The following is a 23,106-nucleotide window of genomic DNA, read 5'->3' on the forward strand; positions in this document are numbered from 1 at the left end:
ATTCAGTTAATTGTTGTAGTTTGTAATATTCAAACAACTGATGATAAATAATGTCAGAAATGAAAGTGTCCCCCTACTCATTCCCTATCTACAGAAATGACCAAAGTTAATATTTTCAGGTATTCTTCCAGATTTTTCTGTACACTGAATGTATGTATAAAGACACAGCTATTTTGCACAGAAATGGGATCATGTTATCTATATAATTCTGCCATTTGCCATTTCCACTTCAACACATTCTTCTATTTCATTTCATGTCAGTTATAGATTTAATTCTTTTTAACGTTGAATTATTACCTAACCCAGCACTGTTCAATGTAACTTTCTGTGATATTAGAAATGTTTATATCCCTCTTGTCCAATACAGTAGCCACTAGCTGTCTTGGCTAATGAGCCTTTGAAACACGGCTAGTGTGAGTAAGAAACTGAATTTTGAATTTTATTTAATTTCAATAAATTTAATTTTAAATAGCCACAAATAGCTATCATATTGGCCAGCACAGACTAACAATGTCTCAAAAAACGAACATTGAGGTTCTTCAGTATTACGAACTGAATTCTTCAGTATTACAAACATGGCTTTGGTAAGCATTACTGTACCCACATCTTTGTCTTTCATGCCAGCATTTTCGTAGGCTAGATACTTGTACGTAAAAATGCTGGTTGCTTAGGGGTTTGCTTTCACACTTTGTAAATGCTACTACACAAAACTGTAAAAGAGCTGTAGTCATTTCCACCCACTTTGTGTGAAAGCTCTCATTTCCCCACATTCTCAACAATATTGTGTACCATCTACATTTTTAGTTTTTGAAATTTGATAACTGAAAACGAAGTATGTCATCTGTTTCCGTTACCAATTTATTGCCTCTCACCACCCCACGCACTTTTCAATATAGGCTCCCTGCTAAAGGGATTCCCCAGAAGCGTTCCTGCGCCTGCGCACTCGCACTCGGAGCACAGGTTACAACTTCCAGAAACCCCTGGGCCGTGCCGTCCCAAGGCACTTGGGTTTCCGGCGTCTCCTGAGTTTCCGGCCCTGGACTACAATTCCCACAGGCCACCGGGCCGAATGAGCGTGGGCCCCTGAGGCGCTTTGCGCATCCTAGTGATTCTTGGGCTCCGCGTGTAAGCAAGTAGTTGCGGAAGGAGACGTCGAAGCAGGACGAGGCGCAGAGGCCGTTGCGAACTCCTACTCCAGTCGGCAGTGCAGGTGAGAATGGGAGAGGCACTGAGGTGAATGCGAGCCGCTGAAGAAGGTGACAGTGTGGCTGGGTATAAAGAATTGAGGGAGAGGGGTGTGTGGGGGACCAGCCTCAACACCACCCGTAGGGTACCCGATGTTCGGTGGTAACAAAGGCATGAGAAGAGACAGGTTAAGAGTTCGTGAAGGTGGGAACCAGGGAGCTAGAGCAAATCAGAGGCTGCAAAGGCGCCAAGCTCTGGTCTCCACACTATTTATTGAATACAGTCACTTAGATCTAAGAAGCAGATGTTCAGGGGTGAAACGGTGAAAGGGGGGCGGTGTGTCATACACCTAATCTATAGCAATGACGGTTTAGGTAAATGGTCTTTGTGCTGAAGCAGCATAAACTTAACTACTGATTTATTCTTTAACTTACCGGAGAGCAGCTGTGGGGAGTGGGCTTAACTAGGAGCCGGCGTATCTGGCCACATTCCAGTGCTTCAAAGGAGTGCCTTTCTCCTTGAACACAGTGTTTACAGATAAGAGAGCAGGTCTTGCTCTGAGCATGGGAACATAATAGCAATTAGGAGGCTTTCCTCCTCAGAGGCCTCTTGTGGCTTTCCACAACTTATTGTCCCATATTTTTATGGCCAGTTTATGCAGGCATCCCCAAGCCCTTTTCCCAACAGAGGTGGGCAAAACGAGGTCGGACGTCTCCCTGGCTGCGTGCGATGGACCATCCATGGCAGTGACAGACATGGTGTAGGGGGTGTGTGCAATATTATGTGCGTGATAGAGCCAGGGATGTGCCCTACAGTGCGAATGGTGACGTTGCATCTGCATGAGAGTGCACATGCCAGGGCTGGGATGTCTTGTGTGACACATGGAATGGGGTGTGTGTGTGTGCATCTGTGCACATGAAATGGCCAGGGTATGTCGTCATGACTGCATGTGTGCTCATGACAGAGCAGGTGTGTTTCTCTGTGACTCTGTGACGAACTGTGTGTATGTGCAAAAGAGAAGAAAGTGGTGTATGGCAGGACTGGGTTAAATCTGTGACTGTGACACAAGTGTGTGGGTTTGTGTGTAGAGTGACAGCTGGAGTGGGGTTTTATGATGGTGTAATGTGTCCTATGGTATGTGACAGGTCTCAGGTATGTCTCTGTGACTATGTGGTATGAGTGTGTGTGTGTGCGTGACCTATGCGTGTGACAAGTCAGGATATGTCTCTGTGACCGTGTGTGACAGGCATTGTGCATGTTTGTTGGGTGGTAGCTTGTATGGATATGACAGTATATGAAAAGTATGTGAAAGGTTAGCACCTGTGCATGTTACAGGGCCAGATGTGTCTGTGACGTTATGTAGAAGACTTTTGTATGTGCATGTTTTGTGTGTGTCTTTGGAAGTGACAGGGCCAAAATGTATTTACATGACTATGTGACAGTACTTATGTACGTGTGAATCATGGTACACACGGTTTGACAAATACTATGTGTGAGGGCATCTTTAGGCAAGCTGGGGCTAGCTTTCTGTGTGTGTCTGTATGTGTGTAAGAAAGAGAATTCTGTATGTGTGTGTGTCTTTGAGCATCTGACTAGTCAGCATATGTGTCTCTGGGACTATGCTGACACACTTATGTGTGAGTACCTTTGCACATGACAATTCCCGAGTGAGTCTTTGTGACTGTACATAACATATTGCATGCATACGAGTGACAGGTCTGAAGTGGATTTGTGTGTTACAGACATGGAGTACATGTAGGTGTCTGTATGATTATCAGGGCAAAGATATGTCTCTGTGGTTTGTGACAGATATACGTTTGAAAGAGAGAGAGAGAGTGGATATGACAGGATCTGGGCATATGTCTATGACAGATTGAATGGTGATGAGGCTATGACTGACATGTGAGGTGCTTTGTGACTTACTGAATATGTATCTTTTAGTATGTCAAAGTCAAAATATAGACTAATGTCTGAAATTAAAACAATTTATTTGGGTAGAAAGAATTGCATTGGGGTATACATGCAGACCAGGGGGTCTTTGGTATGTCCAAAGAACAAAGAAAAGGTTAGAGGTTTTATTTTTAAAAAGAGAAATGTGGATGGGCGCAGTGGCTCACACCTGTAATCCCAGCACTTTGGGAGGCAGAGGCGAGCAAATCACTTGAGGTCAGGAGTTCGAGACCAGCCTGGCTATATGGTGAAACCCCATCTCTACTAAAAATACAAAAATTAGCCAGGCATGGTGGTGCATGCCTGTAGTCCCATCTACTTGGGAGGCTGAGGCACAAGAATTGCTTGAACCCAGGGGGCAGAGGTTGCAGTGAGCTGAGATTTCACCAACGTACTCCAGCCTGGGTGGCAGAGCAAGACTGCATCTGAAAAAAAAAAGAAAAAGAGAAATGTTATGTATTGCTCTTTGAGAAAGTTCACTGGCACTAGTAAAATTTGGGGGAGCTGGCAAGTTTTGATTGATAAGTGATAGCAGTGAGTAAAACTATTAGAGTCACTGGAGGCTGTGACTCTATTAGATAAAACAGGTTATAGGTTGCAGCGGACTGCTTCAGCAGCCAGGCTTGCAGAGAATTACATTCTTGCAGCAATGTTACATGCCCTGAGTGCTTTTTCCCTCTGGCTTTTCTACTCTGTTTTAGTTGGGTATAACAATAATGACCCAATTCCTGTGATCAACTTTCACAAGTATGAGTGCGGTTTGTATGACTTTGTCATGTATAACTGTGACATAAGACTGAGCAGTTATTATTGTATTATATCCGTGGATGGAACATTATATGGCTAATAAAAAATGGATATGACATAACATTAAATGATATTCAAAATTATGATTATTAATAACCAAGATGGCCAGGCACAGTGGCTCACACCTGTAATCCCAGCACTTTGGGAAGCTAAGGTGGGAGGATCACTGGAGCCCAGGAGTTTAAGACCACCCTTGGCAACACAGTGAGACCCCCATCTCTACAGATTTTTAAAATAAATTTAAAATAATAATAATGACCAAGAAAAAAATGTAATTATATATGAATAACATCTACTAAGTATTTCATTGGCTATTTTGTGAGGATTATATATTCAAAGTGATATTTTAGTTGAATATTCAATGAATAAGGGGAGAATATAACCACAGGTATTAAGTATCCAGTGTACCACACAGTATTCTGTGTTTGCATATATTCCTCATCCCATCTTACCAGAATCAGGCTATTCATAGCAAATCTTGACGGTGAAATGTCCAGTTGCATTAATGAATGTCAAGAACTTAGAGGTGTTAACCAGTCAAATGATTTTCCATCCACAGTACAATGTATTTGCTCACACTTAATGACTGTAAGAAAAGTCTTCCCCCACAATTCTGTTATTTTTTTAAATTTGGAAATAGCTTTCTATTTCTGAAAGAATTAATGACAAACTGTGAGGCAGCCAAATATATATATATATGTGTGTGTGTGTGTGTGTATGTGTGTATATATATATATATAGAGAGAGCCATATATATACATATATATATGTATATATATACACATATATATATTTAGTCTTAAGCCCTAGTTCTGGTGTAAAGCTATTAAAACTCAGCTTGGAACTTACTATCTTTTGTATGCTAGTGAGATGACTCATGTTGAGGGGATAAGAGGGGCCTGGATAACTTCGGGTTGGAGTCTGGTCACCAGAAAAACCAACCATATGATCAAAGGGTCAGAACTTTAAGCCTCACCCAACTCCAACTTGGGGAGGGGAGAAGGGCTGGAGACTGAGTTCGGTCACCGATGGCCAGTGCTATAATCACTCCTTTCTACATAATGAAACCTCCATAAAAACCTTGAATGATGGGGTTCAGCAAGCTTCTGAGTTGGTGAACACACCAGGCGTGGTGGCTCACACCTGTAATCCCAGCACTTTGGGAGGCCAAGGTGGGCAGATCACTTGAGGTCAGGAGTTCAAAAGCAGCCTGAGCAACATAAACACAGATTGCCTGAGTGATCTGTGTTTAAGTCTGGGGCTCATCCAGAACCTGATCTATCCCACCAGCCCACACTACAATCCAAATATCAACTTATTTTCTTGTTAATCCTACAAAAACTTCTCTGTCTATAACCAGCCTATCAGAGATACACAGATCAAGTGTCCAGCCCCAGATATGTTAGCTGTATCCCTGTGAAGGACTCATTTATCTTGGAATTCAGTTCCTTAAGGCTAATTTGCCTCTACCACTTCTATCTAACTTCATAGAAAAGTGTGACTTTTATTTTGTCCAGATTTTTCTTATTTTTACAACGGGGTAGAAGGTCTTTTGTGTCATTATACATCCTAAACTAAAGCAAAAGTCTTATATGGAGTTTATTTTTCATTTTTCATTCTGTTTTTTCTTGGTCTTTTTAAAAGGTTATTGTTAAGGGTTGAATTGTGTCCCCTCAAAATTCATGTGTTGAAGACCACTCCCCAGGCCTTTATAATATAAGCTTATTTAGAAATAGGGTCATTGGAGCCAGGCACAGTGGCTCACACCTGTAATCCCAGCAATTTTTTTTTTTTTTTTTTTTTTTGAGACGAAGTCTCGCTCTATCACCCAGGCTGGAGTGCAGTGGCGTGATCTCGGCTCACTGCAACCTCCACCTCCTGGGTTCACGCCATTCTCCTGCCTCAGCCTCCTGAGTAGCTGGGACCACAGGCGCCCGCCACAACGCCCAACTAATTTTTTTTGTATTTTTACTAGAGATGGGGTTTCACCGTGTTAGCCAGGATGGTCTCGATCTCCTTACCTCATAATCCGCCCATCTCGGCCTCCCAAAGTGCTGGGATCACTCAAAGGAGTGAGCCACCGCGCCTGGCCATCCCTGACTATATTTTTGACCACCTGTCCTTAATCATCTATTTGTAGACAGCAATTGGTTAAGTTAAATTTTCCACAGACTTCTCTTTCAGCTGCCAGCAAATAGTCTAAGGCCAGTCTATTCTGATAGGTGGCATTTCTCATTTGGTTTCCTGCCGGACTAAAACAGTCAAAGCTCTACGAGTTTCATTAGTGATTATTTGTAAGACGGCCTGCAACCGTATGATCCAATTGAGCATGTGGATGGGGATTTGGTATCCCTGTGAGCCGTCTTGTGCCCATGTGGCAAGCCCATAGTACTGTATGACCCTCTCAGGGGGCCACTCATCATCTTTCCAATTTCATATAGCTGTGCTTCTCTTTTCCCGGGAGGCATAGACAGGGAAACCTAGGAGCTCACCTGTCTTTATGGGCAGTAGAAAAAAGGATGGCTGGCCGGGCGCGGTGGCTCAAGCCTGTAATCCCAGCACTTTGGGAGGCCGAGACGGGCGGATCACGAGGTCAGGAGATCAAGACCAGCCTGGCTAACACGGTGAAACCCCGTCTCTACTAAAAATACAAAAAACTAGCCGGGCGAGGTGGCGGGCGCCTGTAGTACCAGCTACTCGGGAGGCTGAGGCAGGAGAATGGCGTAAACCCAGGAGGCGGAGCTTGCAGTGAGCTGAGATCCGGCCACTGCACTCCAGCCTGGGCGACAGAGCGAGACTCCGCCTCAAAAAAAAAAAAAAGAAAAAGAAAAAAGGATGGCTTCATGGTGCCAATGACACAACTACCTGCCCATTGATCAGGTAACTGAGTATAGGCTGTGTGCCCACATACCTAGTATAGTCCAGCGGGAGCCATCCAGTCTCGATGAGATTCTGGATGAGCCTTGGCAGTCTGTAATTTAGAAAATTTACTAAATGGATTATTTTCAGTATGGTTTAGACCCCACCAAGTGACTGTCCTTGTTGTGCTGTTGTACAACTTCTGTCCTAGACAACTGAGCTTTCCTACAGGGATGGTGAAGTCTTTTCCTTCTCTAGCTACACAGTAGTGTCCAATAATTGAAGTTTTTAGGACCCAGAGGTTGCTAGTTTGGGCCTTCTGAACTGGAATTGTGTCAGGAACTGGATCAGTGGGCACCAACTCTCAGGCTTCCCAAGGTCATCAGTCTCCCATAGTAGTTCCCTCACGTACATATCAGAAAGTAACATTGAGGAAATGAGCTACACTTTCTGCTAACTGCAGAAAGAAGTTCTTTGTCTTTTTTGGAAGCTCTGGTGCTGGCAGATTCAGCTCATCATAAAGTTTGAAACACTGGTTTGGGAGAGCGCCTGTGGACCTCCCCTTGAACTAAAATGGCAGCTTGGGGGTTAACCCTGACCCATCGATCTCCAGGGTTACACGTTCTCCTTTTTTCCAACGGGGGTCTAGGGGATTAGTGGGTCATGAGTTAGAGGCCAACGAAAATTGTGCCTATTGGCTACGTGTTATTTAGGCTGCTTAGAAAAAGGACAGAAAAGATCCGGTTCACCTTCAAAAAAGAGGAAGCCAATCCCTCCTGTTCTACCGGTCACTGTAACCCACTAGAACTAATAATCACTAATCCCCTAGACCACTCAGGAGTCTGAGGCAGGAGAATTGCTTGAACCCTGGGGGCGGAGGTTGCAGTGAGCTGAGACCATGCCATTATATTCCAGCCTGGGCAACCAGAGCAAACTCCATCTCAAAGAAAAGGAAGACAGGAAAAATGAAAAGAAGGAAGGCTATGTCCAACTTGAAGTTAGAAAACAGAATAACAATAAACACAAAGAAAGTTGGATGAAGTCAGCAATAAGCACAAATTAAAGAAATAGAAAACACTGATACAATAGAGGCTAAATGCCAACAACTGCTTATTTGAAGTGATCCACTTCTGAGTTCATTAAAAAATAGATTATTTTAAAAGATGAATAAAAAAGAGAACAGGCACAAATAATATTAAGAAAGAAAAAGACTACACAAGAATAGAAAATATGTTTTGAATTAGAATAAATCTGAAAAGAGATGAAATGGTCAATTTCCTAGAAAGCTGTAACTTAAAGAATTGACAAGAGGAGACAGAAACTTTTAATAATAGACAATTTGTCATTAATGATACAGCATCAGTAGTTTAGAATTTAAATTCTAATCATCACCAGGCTCAGATAATTGCATGCAGGAGTTGAATTAGGAAAGAGTTCAGACACATCGTATGTGTCACTTCAGATCCTCTCAGCCTCACCTGTGCCTGGGGCCTCTGGAAACTTGTTTCTCTTGTCTCACTGCTACAGCAACATCCCTGCATGAACTTGGAACAACTCTTCATGGGCACAAGCAGCAACAGAGCCTGACCTCATGCCTGCAATGGACACCACTTGTCTGAAGCCCTAGGGCTTTCCTGTTGATGCTGATGCGTGAGAGGTTACAGAACCCATTGAACTATTCACACGCGACCTGGAAGTACAGTGGAGTTAATAGTCTGTGGGACAAACCTTTCATGAATAGGTAATAGGAGCCAGTGGATGAATTCACCTCCCTTCTTCTCCTCAGCTAGATGGTCTTAAAATACAAAATTAAACATTAATTACACGTGATAGCAAGCAGTGGCCAGCTCAGTAAGACCTTCATACAAGTGTTCTCTCCTTCCCTACCACACTATACTTTTCCCTCGCTCCTGCCTCCCTGGAATTGTACCTGCTGATAAAATAATAGCACAGAAACTTCTTAGGGTCCTCCCTGTAGGGAATGTAAGCTAAGAGGAGTGTTTCCAGGAGAGACCCTCAAGATCCTTGTGATAGGATTTTAAGCTTGTTACTTATCCACGTTTGGCCCAAGTCTGATCTCACAGTGAGTTCGGTGAGTCCATGAACTCACCCTATGGTTGTTTTCCTCTACCCTTTAACATATATTTGGGATAGATATGCTCATCTTCTGGTAGAACCTATTATAGTGGCTTCCTAACTTGTGAAGTAAGAGTCTTTACGGGCCAGGCACGGTGACTCATGCCTGTAATCCCAGTACTTTGGGAGGCCGAGGCGGGTGGATCACGTGGCCAGGAGATTGAGACCATCCTGGCCAAAAAGGTGAAACCTCGTCTCTACTAAAAATACAAAAAATTAGTCAAGTGTGGTGGTGCACACCTGTAATCCAAGCTCCTTGGGAGGCTGAGGCGGGGGAATAGCTTGAACCCAGGAGGCAGAGATTGCAGTGAGCTGAGATCACGCCACTGCACTCCAGCCTGGCGACAGAGTGAGACTCCGTCTCAAAAAAAAAAAAAAAAAGAGTCCTTATGGTATAAAGGGCCAAATGGAAACCCTTCAAACTCAATACTGTGTTGTGGGAGGAATTACAGAGATTGCGTCATCATCAAAAAGTAAGAGGATGCAGGATTCTTTGTCCCTATCATATCCCCATTCATTTCACTTGGCCCCTGCAAGAAACCTGCATGACTGAAGCTAGTGGATGTGGTAGATTGAAAAAAAAAATCCACAAATTCTTCCCATTCCTGTGTGTATATTCTTTGCAACATGACTTTGCAGGTCTTCCCTTCAAAGGTGGAGTCAGTTTCTCCACTCCTTGAATCTGGGCATGTACGTTTGATTTTCTTGGAGACATTAGTAAATGTGACATGTATAGAGGTTTGAAAAATGCTCACTGGGCTGGGCGTGGTGGCTCAAGCCTGTAATCCCAGCACTTTGGGAGGCCGAGATGGGCGGATCACAAGGACAGGAGATTGAGACCATCCTGGCTAACACAGTGAAACCCCATCTCTACTAAAAAATACAAAAAACTAGCCGGGCGAGGTGGTGGGCGCCTGTTGTCCCAGCTACTCGGGAGGCTGAGGCAGGAGAATCACTTGAACCCGGGAGGCGGAGCTTGCAGTGAGCTGAGATCCGGCCACTGCACTCCAGCCTGGGTGACAGAGTGAGACTCCGTCTCAAAAAAAAAAAAGAAAAAAGAAAAATGCTCACTGAATGGAAATCGCTTTCTTGTTGCATTTTGAACCCAGCTCCCATGAGTTCAAGCAAGCCTGAACTAGACTGAGGGATGATGAGAAACATAAGGCCAAGTTATCCTCATACCCACCTGCCTGACAATAACCAACCAACCATTAGAAATTTGAGTGAGGCCTGACTATACTATCCAGCTGCAGCCAAACCAGCCCAGAGCAAAAGCAATGCTCATAAAGCCCCCAGAATTGTGAGAAATAATATTTGTAATTTCAAGCCTCTAAGTTTTGGGGTTACTGATTGTATTAGTTCTTTTTCACACCGCTGATAAAGACATACCCGAGACTGGGTAACTGATAAAGAAAGACAGGTTTAATGGACTTATAGTTCCACATGCCTGGGGAGGCCTCACAATCATGGCAGAAGAGCAAGAGAGAGCAAAGGGATGTCTTACATGGCAGCCAGCAAAGACAGAGTGATAGCCAAGCAAAAAGGGTTTCCCCTTATAAAACCATCAGCTCTCATGATACTTATTCACTATCATGAGAACAGCATGGGGGAATCCCCCACCCCATGATTCAGTTATCTCCCACCGGGTCCCTCCCCCAACATGTGGGAATTATGGGAGCTACAATTCAAGATGAGACTTGAGTGGGGACACAGTCAAACCATATCACTGATTATGTGGCCAAAGCTAATTTATAGTGACTACTTTAAATGTAAACAAATAGCAGCTCCAATTTCAGCTGCTGTGTCAAATGTGACATCTTTACTGGAGTTGACCAACCTAGTTTTTGGTTCTTAGTATGTGCTTAGTGATCTGACAAATGTATTTTACTTGATCTCTGACATTTAGGAGAATCAAAAGCCATTCATGTGTGCATGGTAAGGACTGCAGCACTATCTTGCCCCAGGTTCCTGATAACCCTCCTAATCTCCATTATGTTGTAGTCCACAGAGGCCTTGATCATCTTTACATTCTGAAGAACATAGCACTGGTTCATTCCACCAATAACATCATCTAATTGGACCTGGTGATCAGGAAGTGGCAATCACTGTAGAAACCATAGTAATGCAAATGAGTGACAGAAAGAGGGAGATAAACCTCATGAAAGTTCACTAACCTACCACATCAATGAAGATTTTAGAAGTCCAATCATCTGGGACATGCCATAATATCTCCCTTAAGGTAAAGAATAAGTTATTACAACTCACACTTCCTAAACTGATAAAGAGGCACATAATTTGGTAGGGCTCTTTGACATTTGAAAGCGATAGATATATGATAAATGATAGATGATAGATAGATAGATAGATCGATTGATCGATCGATAGATAGGGTGGGGCGTGGTGGCTCACGCCTAGAATCCCAGTAGTTTGGGAGGTCAAGGCGGGTGGATCACTTGAGGTTAGGAGTTCGAGACCAGCCTGGCCAACATGGCGAAACCCCCTCTCTACTAAAAATACAAAAATTAGGTATGGTGGTACATGCCCTTAGTCCCAGCTACTCAGGAGGCTGAGGCAGGGGAATCGCTTGAAGTCAGGAAGTAGAGATTGCGGTAAGCTGAGATCACGCCACTGCACTCCAGCCTGGGTGACAAAGTGAAACTCTGTCTCAAAAATAAAATAAAATTAAATTAAAAGTAAAATAATAGATGGGTGTATATAGATGTGTGCATATGTATAATATATAGATTTATATGATTCATATATAAATCACACTTCAGAATAGTGTTCTTTCTCTTTTTTAAATAGTTCTAGGTGTGTTTTATAGCTGGTTTTTGGTTTTGTTTTCATTTTAGACAGGGTCTCGCTCTATTGCCCAGGCTGGAGTGCAGTGGCACGATCACAGCTCACTGCAACCTTGACCTCCCTGGCTCAAGTAGATCCTCCCACCTCAGCCTCCCGAGTAACTGGGACTACAGGCACATGCCACCGTGCCCAGCTAGTTTTTAAATTTTTTGTGAAGAAGGGGTCTCCCTGTGTTGCCCACACTGGTCTCAAACTGCTTTTTCTTTTTCTTTTTTTTTTTTTTTTTAGAAATAGGTTCTCACTCTATTGCCCAGGCTGACCTCAAACTCCAGCTTCAAGCAATCCCCCCACTTTGGCCTCCCAAAGTACTGGAATTACAGGTGTGAGCCATCATGCCTGGCCTGGAATATTGTTCTGACTCATTTTTCAGATAAACTTGAAGGCTGCTGAGTTTCAAAGCAGGTGAGAGCTCTACAGCAGGTAAAGCCTGTGATGCAATCTCTCTGTCCCTGAGCCACATGAATCAGCAACTTCGATGGTGTCAGCTCTATCTGTGATGGTTGGAGCTGTTATGTGGAGTCTCTGGCAAGATACAAAAGCAAAATTACAGCCCGTAAGGTTCTGAAGTAAGTCCAATTATTATGCAGCATATAAGTGCTTTCAATTTGAAAACCAGCTGCTGAGTACTAATAGAGTCTGTGATTTTGACCATGGGACATCAAGTATCTATATGACTAAAACTACCTGTCACGAGTTGGGTATCTAACCCACTGAATCACAGTGTCATTTTGGCACAGCAGTAATTCATTGTAAGAGATCTAGATGGCACAAAAGAGTTACACAGACAGCTCAGACTCTCATGTCATTGGCCTTGGTTGCAGCTATGTTGTTCCTTTAATTCACATTCATGACATCATATGAAGATTTTACTGTAGAAAATTAAGGAAGAAAAGGTCTGGCTCATAGATGGATCAGTATGACTGATATATTTTGGAAGCTGAACCTGAATTATCGTATTATAGGACCACTACTCAGAGGTGGGTCCTACAGGCAGTGGTGAAGGTAAATCCTGGTGTACAGAGCTGTGGTTGGAGATCTTTACTTCATCTGTTTGTGTGTCTTAGAGATAGGTCTTTCTCTGTTACCCAGGCTGGAGTGCAGTGGTAGGATCATAGCTCACTGCAGCCTCAGTCTCTTGGGTTCAAGTGATTTTTTCATTTCAGTCTCCCCAGTAGCTGGGACTACAGGTGTGCACCACTACACCAGCTAATTTGTTTTAAATGTTTTGTAGAGGTGGAGTCTCCCTATGTTGCCCAGATTGATTTTGAACTCCTGGGCTCGAGCTATCCTCCTGCCTCAGGCTCACAAAGTGCTGGGATTACAGGCTGAGCCACCACACCTGGCCCCTGCACTTAAATTGGAGTGAGATGTGGCCCAATGTGCAGATATACATGGGCTCCTGGGAAATGGCCCATGGCTTTCTATTTGGTCAGAATCTTGTAAGGAATGAGACTGGAAGCTCAGGGGCAAGTAGGTCTAGGAAGAAGTATGTGGATAAATTCATGGGCGTACACACAAAAAGCGTACATGTATGTGTCTCATCCTAATGCCTACAAAAAATAATCCTTGGCTGGGCGCAGTGGCTCATGCCTGTAATCCCAGAATTTTGGGAGGCTGATGCAGGCAAATCACTTGAGGTCAGGAGTTCGAGACCAGCCTGGCCAACATGGTGAAACCCCATCTCTGCTAAAAATACAAAAATTAGCCGGGCATGGTGGTGTGCACCTGTAATCCCAGCTACTCAAGAGACTGAGACAAGAGAATCACTTGAACCCAGGAGGCGGAGGTTGCAGTGAGCCAAGATTGCACCACTGCACTCCAGCCTGAGCAACAGAGTGAAACTGTGTCTTAAAAAGTAAATAAATAAAAACAATAATCCTCCACAAAGAAGGCTCTTAACAACAGTGATGATTCATCCCATGAAAGTAAGTTTGTCCATCTCCTCAGCCAGTCCCATGCTGCTTCAATGGTCTCATGAACAGAGCGGCCGTGGTGGCAAGGATGAAAGCTATGCCTGTATGTTAGTCCATTTTGCATTGCTATAAAGGAATACCTGAGCCTGGGTAATTTATAAGGAAAGAAAGTTATTTGGCTCACAGTTTTGCAGACTGTACAAGAAGTATAGTGCCAGCATCTGCTTCTGGTGAGGCCTCAGGAAGCTTACAATCATGGTGGAAGACGAAGGGGGAACAGGTGTGTCACATGGCAAAAGATAGAGCAAGAGAGAGACGGTGGAGGTTCCAGACTCTTTAACAACCAGATCTTGCATAAACTCATTACTGCGGGAGGGCACCACGCAGAGGCTCCCACTCACCGAAGCTAATCAAGTTACCGCCACTACTGAGTACCCAATCTACTAGAGTGCAGTGGCACGATCTCTGCTCACTACAACCTCTGCCTTCCGGGTCCAAGCGATTCTCCTGCCTCTGCCTCCCAGGTAGATGGAATTATAGGCGCCCACCACCATATCCAGCTAATTTTTGTATTTTTAGTAGAGACAGCGTTTAGCCATGTTGGCCAGGCTGGTCTTGAACTCCTGACCTCAGCTGATCTGCCCACCTTGGCCTTCCAAAGTGCTGGGATTACAGGCATGAGCCACTGCACCCAGCCAGTGAGCTAATTTTTCAACACTTTCACACCTTTAAATTTGTTTACAATAAAATTTAGAAAAACTGCCTTTATTTTCATGATGTCACATTTCTCAACTATTCCATGTTATCCTTTTTTTTTTTCCCCCAAGCTCCTGGGCTCAAGCAATACTCCTGCCTCAGCCTCCCAAGTGCTGGGATTACAGGCATGAGCCATGGCACCCAGCCACATGTCATTTATATTTCAAAGTTAATCTGTGAAACATTGCTTACATCAAGTTGATTCAAAATATTCACCTCTCACCTTTTATTTAGAGCCTTGTTCGCTGTAAATAAAATAAAAATAAAAAGGATATTTAATAATTCTTTATGAACTTTTTTTTTTTTGAGACAGAGTCTTGCTCAGTCGCCCAGGCTGGAGTGCGATGGCGTGATCTCGGTTCACTGCAAGCTCTGCCTCCCGGGTTCACGCCATTCTCCTGCCTCAGCCTCCCGAGTAGCTGGGACTACAGGCGCCCGCCACTACGCCCGGCTAATTTTTTTGTATTTTTAATAGAGACGGGGTTTCACCGTGTTAGCCAGGATGGTCTCGATCTCCTGACCTCGTGATCCGCCCGTCTCGGCCTCCCAAAGTGCTGGGATTACAGGCGTGAGCCACCGCGCCCGGCCTTGTTTGCTTGTTTGTTTTTGAGATGGAGTTTCACTCTTGTTGCCCAGGCTGGAGTGCAGTGGCACGATCTCGGCTCATTGCAACCTCCGCCTCCCGAGTTCAAGCAATTCTCCTGTCTCAGCCTCCCAAGTAGGTAGGATTACAGGCATGCGCCACCGTACCCAGCTAATTTTGTATTTTTAGCAGAGACGAGGTTTCTCCATGTTGGTCAGGCTGGTCGCGAACTCCCGACCTCAGGTGATCCACCTGCCCTGGCCTCCCAAAGTGCTAGGATTACATGCGTGAGCCACCGTGCCCGGCCAAGACTCCATCTCTGTAAGACATAAAAGATCAGGTCAGGCCCAGTGGCTCATGTCTGTAATCCCAGCACTTTGGGAGGCTGAGGTGGGTGGATCACTTGAGGTCGGGAGTTTGAGACCAGCCTGGCCAACATGGTGAAACCCTGTCTCTGCTAAAAATACAAAAACTAGTGGAGTGTGGTGGCATACACCTGTAGTCCCAGCTACTCGGGAGACTGAGGCACGAGAATTGCTTGAACTTGGGAGGCAGAGGTTGCAGTGAACCAAGATCACTGCACTGCAGCTGGGCAACAGAGCGAGACTCTGTCCAAAAAAAAGAAAGAAAGAAAGAAAGATAAAGACAGAAAGAGAAGGAAAGAAAGAGAGAGAGAGAAAGAGAAAGAAAGAAAGAAAGAAAGAAAGAAAGAAAGAAAGAAAGAAAGAAAGAAAGAGAAAGAAAGAGAAAGAAAAGAAAGAGAAAGAAAGAAAGAAAAAGAAAGAAAGAAAAAGAGAAAAGAAGGAAGGAAGGAAGGAGAAGGAAAAAATTAGCAAAATTAGTCAGGCATAGGGGCACACAACTGTGGTCCCAGCTACTCAAGAGGCTGAGGAGGGAGGATCACTTGAGCCCAGCAGGTTGAAGCTGCAGTAACCCATGATTATGCCAGTGCACTCCAGCCTGGGTAACAGAGCAAGACCCTGTCTCAAAAAAACACACAACTATATAACAACATCAGTAGCAAGACAAGCATTTTTACTACCATTAATTATATTCAATTATGTACTGGGGGTTCTAGCCTATACAATAAGGCAAGAAAAAGAAAAAAAGGCATAAAGATTGGAAAGGAAAAAATAAAATGGATTTTATTTTGCAGATGCCATGATTCTACTGTCACCATGTGCAGTTGTTCATGTTGGGCACTGCACAAGAGCACTACACCTAAGGAGGTGCTATTCATTTCACAGACATCTTTAGTATTTTGAAAACAACTTTTTGAAAATTATTGTGTGTTGTGTATTCTATTGCCGGCTGCAAAAGTGATTTACAATTTATTGCAACTATGTTCCAGCAGATGGCAGTAAAGTGTCTTGTTCCAAAAGGGTTGGTAGCTACCATTCTTCTTCCATATACTAAGGAGACATTGGTTTTGAAATGGAAAAACCTATTGATTTTATGTCATTTAAAATAGCCTGTGCTTCTAAACAATGAGCTGCTCTTCCACCTGATATGCAAAACATTTTTTTAAAGTCCCTAATGGTGCCAGCGCATTGTCTGTATTTAGTATTTCATATTGCAGTTCATATTTTCATCTAATTCTTTACCAGACTGGAATTGTTGAATTCTACGTTTAAATCTACAAGTCCTGACCAGGCATGGTGGCTCACGTCTGTAATCCCAGAACTTTGGGAGGCCGAGGCAGGTGGATCACCTGAGGTCAGGAGTTCAAAACCAGCCTGACCAACATGGTGAAACCCTGTCTCTATTAAAAATACAAAACATTAGCCCAGTGAATTAGCCGGGTGTGGTGGCAGTCGCCTGTAATCCCAGCTACAGAGGCTGAGGCAGGAGAATTGCTTGAACCCGGGAGGTGAAGGTTGCAGTGAGCTGAGATCGCGCCATTGCACTCCAGCCTAGGCAACAAGAGCGAAGCTCTGTCTTAAATAAATAAATAAATAAATAAATAAATCTACAAGTCCTTTCACTTGGCACAAATCACTGTATAATAACTAATATCCAGCCAGGCGCAGTGACTCAACGCCTGTAATCCCAGCACTTTGGGAGGCTGAGGCGGACAGATCACGAGGTCAGGAGCTCGAGACCAGCCTGCCAACATGGCGAAACCACGTCTCTACTAAAAATACAAAAATTAGCTGGGTGTGCTGACGGGCGCCTGTAATCCCAGCTACTCGGGAGGCTGAGGCAGGAGAATCACTTGAACCCGGGAGACAGAGGTTGCAGTGAGCAAGACCATGCCATTGCACTCCAGCCTGGGTGACAGGGCGAGACTCTGACTCAAAGCAACAACAATAACACAACAAACTAATATCCAGTTACCATTAATCATCCACAAAGAATGTGTGTGGGTTGAAATTAAAGAGTATTATGCAAGTCTGTTAATTATATTATTATAGTAGTTGTTTATTATTGCTTTAGAAATTTCATGAGTATAAAAATAAACTCATGAAAATTTAATGGTTTGTTACCTACACAGTATTGAAAGATGCTAAAATTCTAAGATAAAATATTAACTTTATTTGATGTCTATCAAGGACGAAAAATAATCAGGACCAGAAAATGGAAAGCTATTATGAAACAAAGTGGATCATTGAATGAATTTTTGAGAAAAACAAAATTGCAAAGGGAAAAAATTTCCACAGCTGCTATTTTGGCAGAATGTAGCACAGATCCGTTAATGATTGAGCAGAATAGACCATGAATTTACTCCTTCCACTTTTGTGTAAGCCAAGAAAAGAAAATTCAAGAAATAACTGAAAGACAGGAAAAATGGAGAATAAATGAACCCTTTAATTACATGTTCTTTTCATCAATCCAGGTACCCAGCCACCTAATTTAAATATTAAACTCTTTAAATGTGAATATTTAAATATCAAACTCTTAAATTTAAACTCTTAAAAATTATTTGCCTTAAATAAGAGGAATTAGGCTGGGTACAGTGGCTCATGCCTGCAATCTCAGTGCTTTGGGAGGCTGAGGCCAGTACATCAGTTGGGGTCAGGAGTTCAAGACCAGCCTGGCCAACATGGTGAAACCCCGTCTCTACTAAAAATATAAAAATTAGCCAGGCGTGGTGGCGGACACCTGTAATCCCAGCCTGTCTGGAGGCTGAAACGTAAGAATCACTTGAACCTGGGAGGCAGAGGTGAGTCAAGATCACGCCACTGCACTCCAGCCTAGGCAACAGAGGGAGACTCTGTCTCAAAAAAAAAAAGAACATTTAACTTCCAAAAGACAGTAACGATAGACGGAAAAGTTGTTTCACATCAGTTTTTTCAACTGAGGAATAAATGACCAGATCATGTAACTTTGTTTAATCTCAAAGGATTCTGTAATTAATCTTTATTTCAAACATGTGGAAAAAAATACACTAGAGGCGGAGAAAAATACACTAAGGCAAAGAAATGAGTAGAATGTGGTGTGGATGCTGTGATTTGCCACCAAGATCTCTTCAAGAATGAAGGACTCTGACAACTGCTTCTGACGTCAGCCCCTTGGACATTGCCTCAGCTGACCAGAGCCCACAAGCCCAGTACCAGACCTCCCCCTGGGGTGCACTGAACCCTTGTTTTGACTGAATCAGGACCCAATCTCGCCCTCTGCTCAAAATCCAGCTTCCTTTGCCTCCTTTTCGCAGCTGTTGATCCCAAGGTCCTGCACACTAATCTCAGCCTCACAATCTGCCTCCCAGGAGAGCCCAGCCTGCAACAACACAGGTGAACACAGCTATCATACATTATTTGAAAATGAGAGGGTGGGCCGGGCGCGTTGACTTACACCTGTAATCCCAACACTTTGGGAGGCCGAGGCGGGCGATCACCTGAAGTCAGGAGGAGTTCAAGACCAGCCTGGCCAACGTGGTGAAACCCTGTCACTACTAAAAATACAAAAATTAGCTGGGCATGGTGCCAGTTGCCTATAAATTTAGCTACTACTCAGGAGGCTGAGGCAGGAGAATCGCTTGAACCTGGGAGACAGAGGTTGCAGTGAGCTGAGATCGCACCATTGCACTCCAGCCTAGGCAACACGAGTGAAACTCTGCCAAAAAAAAAAAAAAAGAAGAAAAGAAAGAAAATGAGATGAGGGGCAGTTCCATAAGAGTGTGCAACATTCAAAATTATTTGATGTAATAACCAAAAAAAATTCAAAGCAGGGTCCCAAACAGATATTTGTACAGCCATATTCATAACAGCATCACTCACAATAGCCCAGAGGCGAAACACCCCCAGTGTCCATTGATGGATGGATGAATGAATAAATAGAATGTGGTATATCCACACAATGGGATATTGTTCAGCCTTTAAAAGGAAGGCAATTCTGACACATGCTGCATACAACATGGTTGTACCTTGGGGACATTATGCTAAATGAAATAAGCCAGTTACTAAAGGACAAGTACTATATGACTTCACTTATATGAGTTATCCAGAGCAGTGGTCCCCGACCTCTTGGGCACCAGGGACCGATTGTGTGGAAGACAATTTTTCCATGGACCGGGGGGGTGGGGGAGGGTTTCAGATGATTCAGGAGCATTACATTTATTGTGCATTTTATTTATATTATTATTACATTGTAATATATGATGAAATAATCATACAAGTCACCATAATGTAGAATCAGTGAGAGCCCTGAGCTTGTTGGGTTTGTTTTGTTTTGTTTTGTTTTGTTTTGTTTTGTTTTGTTGAGACAGAGTCTTGCTGTGTCGCAACAAGATCAGTGGTGTGATCTTAGCTCATCACAAGCTCCGCCTTCTGGGTTCAAGGATTCTCTTGCCTCAGCTTCCTGAGTAGCTAGGATTACAGGCGCACCCACTATGCCCAGCTAATTTTTATATTTTTAGTAGAGATGGGGTTTTACCATGTTGACCAGGTTGATCTTGAACTCCCGACCTCAAGTGATCCTCCTGCTTCAGCCTCCCAAAGTGCTGGGATTACAGATGTGAGCCACCACAGCCGACCCACTGAGCTTGTTTTCCTGTCAGTAGATGGTCCCATCTAGGGGTGGTAGGAGACAGTGACAGATCATCAGGCATTAGAGTCTCATAGGGAATGCACAGCCTAGACCCCTTGCATGCGCAGTTCATGATAGGGTTCACGCTCCTGTGAGAATCTAAGTCACTGATCTGACAGGAGACAGAGCTCAGATGGTAGTACAAGTGATGGGGAGAGGCTGTAAGTACAGATGAGTTTTCCCTGCCTTGCCCAATGCTCACCTCTTGCTGTGCACCCCATTCCTAACAGGTACTGGTACCAGGCCCCGGGGGTTGGGGATCCCTGATCAAGAGTAGTCAAATTCACAGAAACAAAGTAGAATGGTGCTTGCCAGGGAGTGTGGGGAGGAGGGATAGAAGAAAGGAGAGTTGTTTGATGGGTAAACAGTTTCAGTTTTGCAAGATGAAAAGTTCTGGATATTGATTGCACAACATGAATACACCTGATACTACTGAACTGTAAAAGAAAATTAAGATCTGATTTGAAAGAAAGAAATATTGATGCTGCAGGAAGAATGTATGTGAAAACAACAAAAGAGGCCGCGTGTGGTGGCTCACACCTGTAATACCAACACCTTGGGAGGCCGAGGAGGGTGGATCACCTGAGGTCAGGAGTTCGAGAGCAGCCTGGCCAACATGGTGAAACCCTGTGTCTACTAAAAATACAAAAATTAGCCAGGCATGGTGGCAGGCACCTGTGATCCCAGCTACTTGGGAGACTGAGGCAGGAGAATCACTTGAACCTGGGAGGCGGAGGTTCCAGTGAGCCAAGATGGTGCCGCTGCACTCCAGCTTGGGTGACAGAGTGAGACTGGGTCTCAAAAAATAAAAATAACAAAATAACAAAAGAATATATTGGCACACAATCTGGATGATCCAATTTTTGACAAGGTAATGACTAGAGTTCCAAAAGAAAATTCACAATTCTGATAATGTTTGGAAGAACATTCATGCAGAACATGAAGATTGGAAGCAAGGGATGACCCACGTTATTTAGGGAATAATATCTTAAAACGCATTACAATTATGACTTGTTTGATTAATGGAATCATTTCAAATAAGGCAAGAAGTACTAAATATTTCTCAACTATTTGGGCCACAAAGCCTAGAAGCTACCCACATTTAGTAAACTGCTTATGAAAATCAAATATGGAAAAAAATTCTTGAGAGGCAAGATGTTTGCAAACATGATTGGAAATGGAACCATGCGTGGAAACTGATGGAATGCAACAGAAGATCCTTGAGAACATTCTAAGACATTCAAAATTCTAAGGCATTCAACAGACTCGTGAACACTCACACACCAGGCAGATGAGGACGGCCAGACGGATGCTCCCAAAGGTACCGGGAGCTGACACTTCAAAGTCTCCAAAAGCACCTGAAGGATACCAGAATCAAAAGTGCACACAGCACTCACATACTCACACACTCACCAGACTGGTTGGCCTACCCTGTAAGCCTCAATCCTTGAAACTGAAAACTGCTGTGAAGACCTCCAATGCCTTCACCTTCCACGGGGACTTCAGAAAACCCATCCTCCTTCCTGGCCAGACTCCACTCTCCAGAGACACTGAGCACAACCTTGCCCTGGTCCGGATAGACCCCCACTGAGAGCCTGGGGCAGAAACTGGAGAATCAGGAAGGAAGAATAGTTTGGATGCAAAACAGGTTCTGGGAAGTGAGGCCTGATGGGAAGAGGAGGGATTTGGCAAGATAAGGGTAAGGGAGGACATAGCCTGGTGAGTGTTCACAGTGGCTGCTGTCAAAGAAGAATTACACAGGCAAGGGAGACTTTATTCAAGGTGAGCAATAGGGAAAGAGACTGAACTCGACTCCACTGAAACAAACATGCTATTGTGTTTAAGCCCTAGGTAAGTTAATGGAAAAGTACTGGAGGACAATAGGGGGAGGTGGGTCAATGGGATGTGTCCATCACATGGAGTTATTCCTGAGTCTGAAAACGTTTTTCTCTGTGATTGGGCCATCTGGGTTTCCTGATTGTCAGTTATCAAAGTGAGGCTCCTACCCTCGCACAGAGACTCGGAGATAGGGGTGCTATCTCCCTTGATGATTTCAAAGGGATAATTCCCAGGTCCTTGAAAAAGACATTCCTGGGTTGTAACACTGGCAAGAGACCAGGAGATTTGCCTGCATTTCAAATGGGCAGAGAAGGTCAGGCGCGGTGGCTCACATCTGTAATCCCAACAATCCGGGAGGCTGAGGCGGACAGATCACTTGAGGTCAGGAGTTCGCGACCAGCCTGGTCAACATGCTGAAACCCCGTCTCTACTAAAAATACAAAAATTAGCTAGGCATGGTGGCACATGCCTGTTATCCCAGCTATTCGGGAGGCTGAGGCAGGAAAATCACTTGAACCCGGGAGGCAGAACTTGCAGTGAGCTGAGATCACGCCACTGCCTAGCCTGGGCAACAGAGTGAGAGTCCGTCTCAAAAAAAAAAAAAGTGGGGTGTGGGGGTGTAGGGGGAGCAAAGAAAGAATCTGCAATTATATTTGGCCCTCTGTGTCCATGGGGTTTTGCATCCACAGGTTCTACCTCCACGGATTCAGTCAACTTTGGATAAAAAATATTTTGAAACCAAAAAACAAAACAAAAAAAACCATAGAAATAGAAAACAATATGACATAACAACGATTTGCATATTGTTTATATTAGCTATTATAAGTAATCTAGAGATAATTTAAAGTATACAGGAGGGTGCACGTAGCTTGTATGAAAATACTACACCATTTTATATCAGGGACTTGAGCATCCTTGGATTTTGTTATCAATAAGAGCTCTGGAACAAATACCTTGCAGATACTGAGGGATGACTGCACAAGTTTTCTAAAGTAAGTACTCTACAAAAAGTGTGATCCGGGGCCGAGAGTCAGAAAGAAACCTGTCTAAAGTTTAGTCGATCTGAGGAGACCATTAAGGCTCTTTTGGTCACCAGCGTTACATGGACTCTGCCATCCATATGTGGGTCTGAGATTCTAGGTGTCTGCACATGACTGCACCCACTCTGTGGCTAGTGGATGAGCCCGA

The 23,106-nt window shown here is 43.8% G+C and overlaps 1 protein-coding gene across 1 annotated transcript in view; it reads left to right on the top strand.

Annotated features, from left to right (window-relative positions):
- Positions 1 to 1,089: 1,089 nt before the first annotated feature.
- The window catches only part of LYPD5 (LY6/PLAUR domain containing 5), a 28,251-nt gene continuing 6,234 nt past the window's right edge, over positions 1,090 to 23,106 (top strand). The window contains exon 1 of the mRNA XM_025368869.1: positions 1,090 to 1,210. The gene's annotated coding sequence lies outside the window, so the exon portion shown is untranslated. The remainder of the gene's footprint in view (positions 1,211 to 23,106) is intronic.

This window comes from Theropithecus gelada, chromosome 19, assembly GCF_003255815.1.
Source record: "Theropithecus gelada isolate Dixy chromosome 19, Tgel_1.0, whole genome shotgun sequence".
NCBI lineage: Eukaryota > Metazoa > Chordata > Mammalia > Primates > Cercopithecidae > Theropithecus > Theropithecus gelada.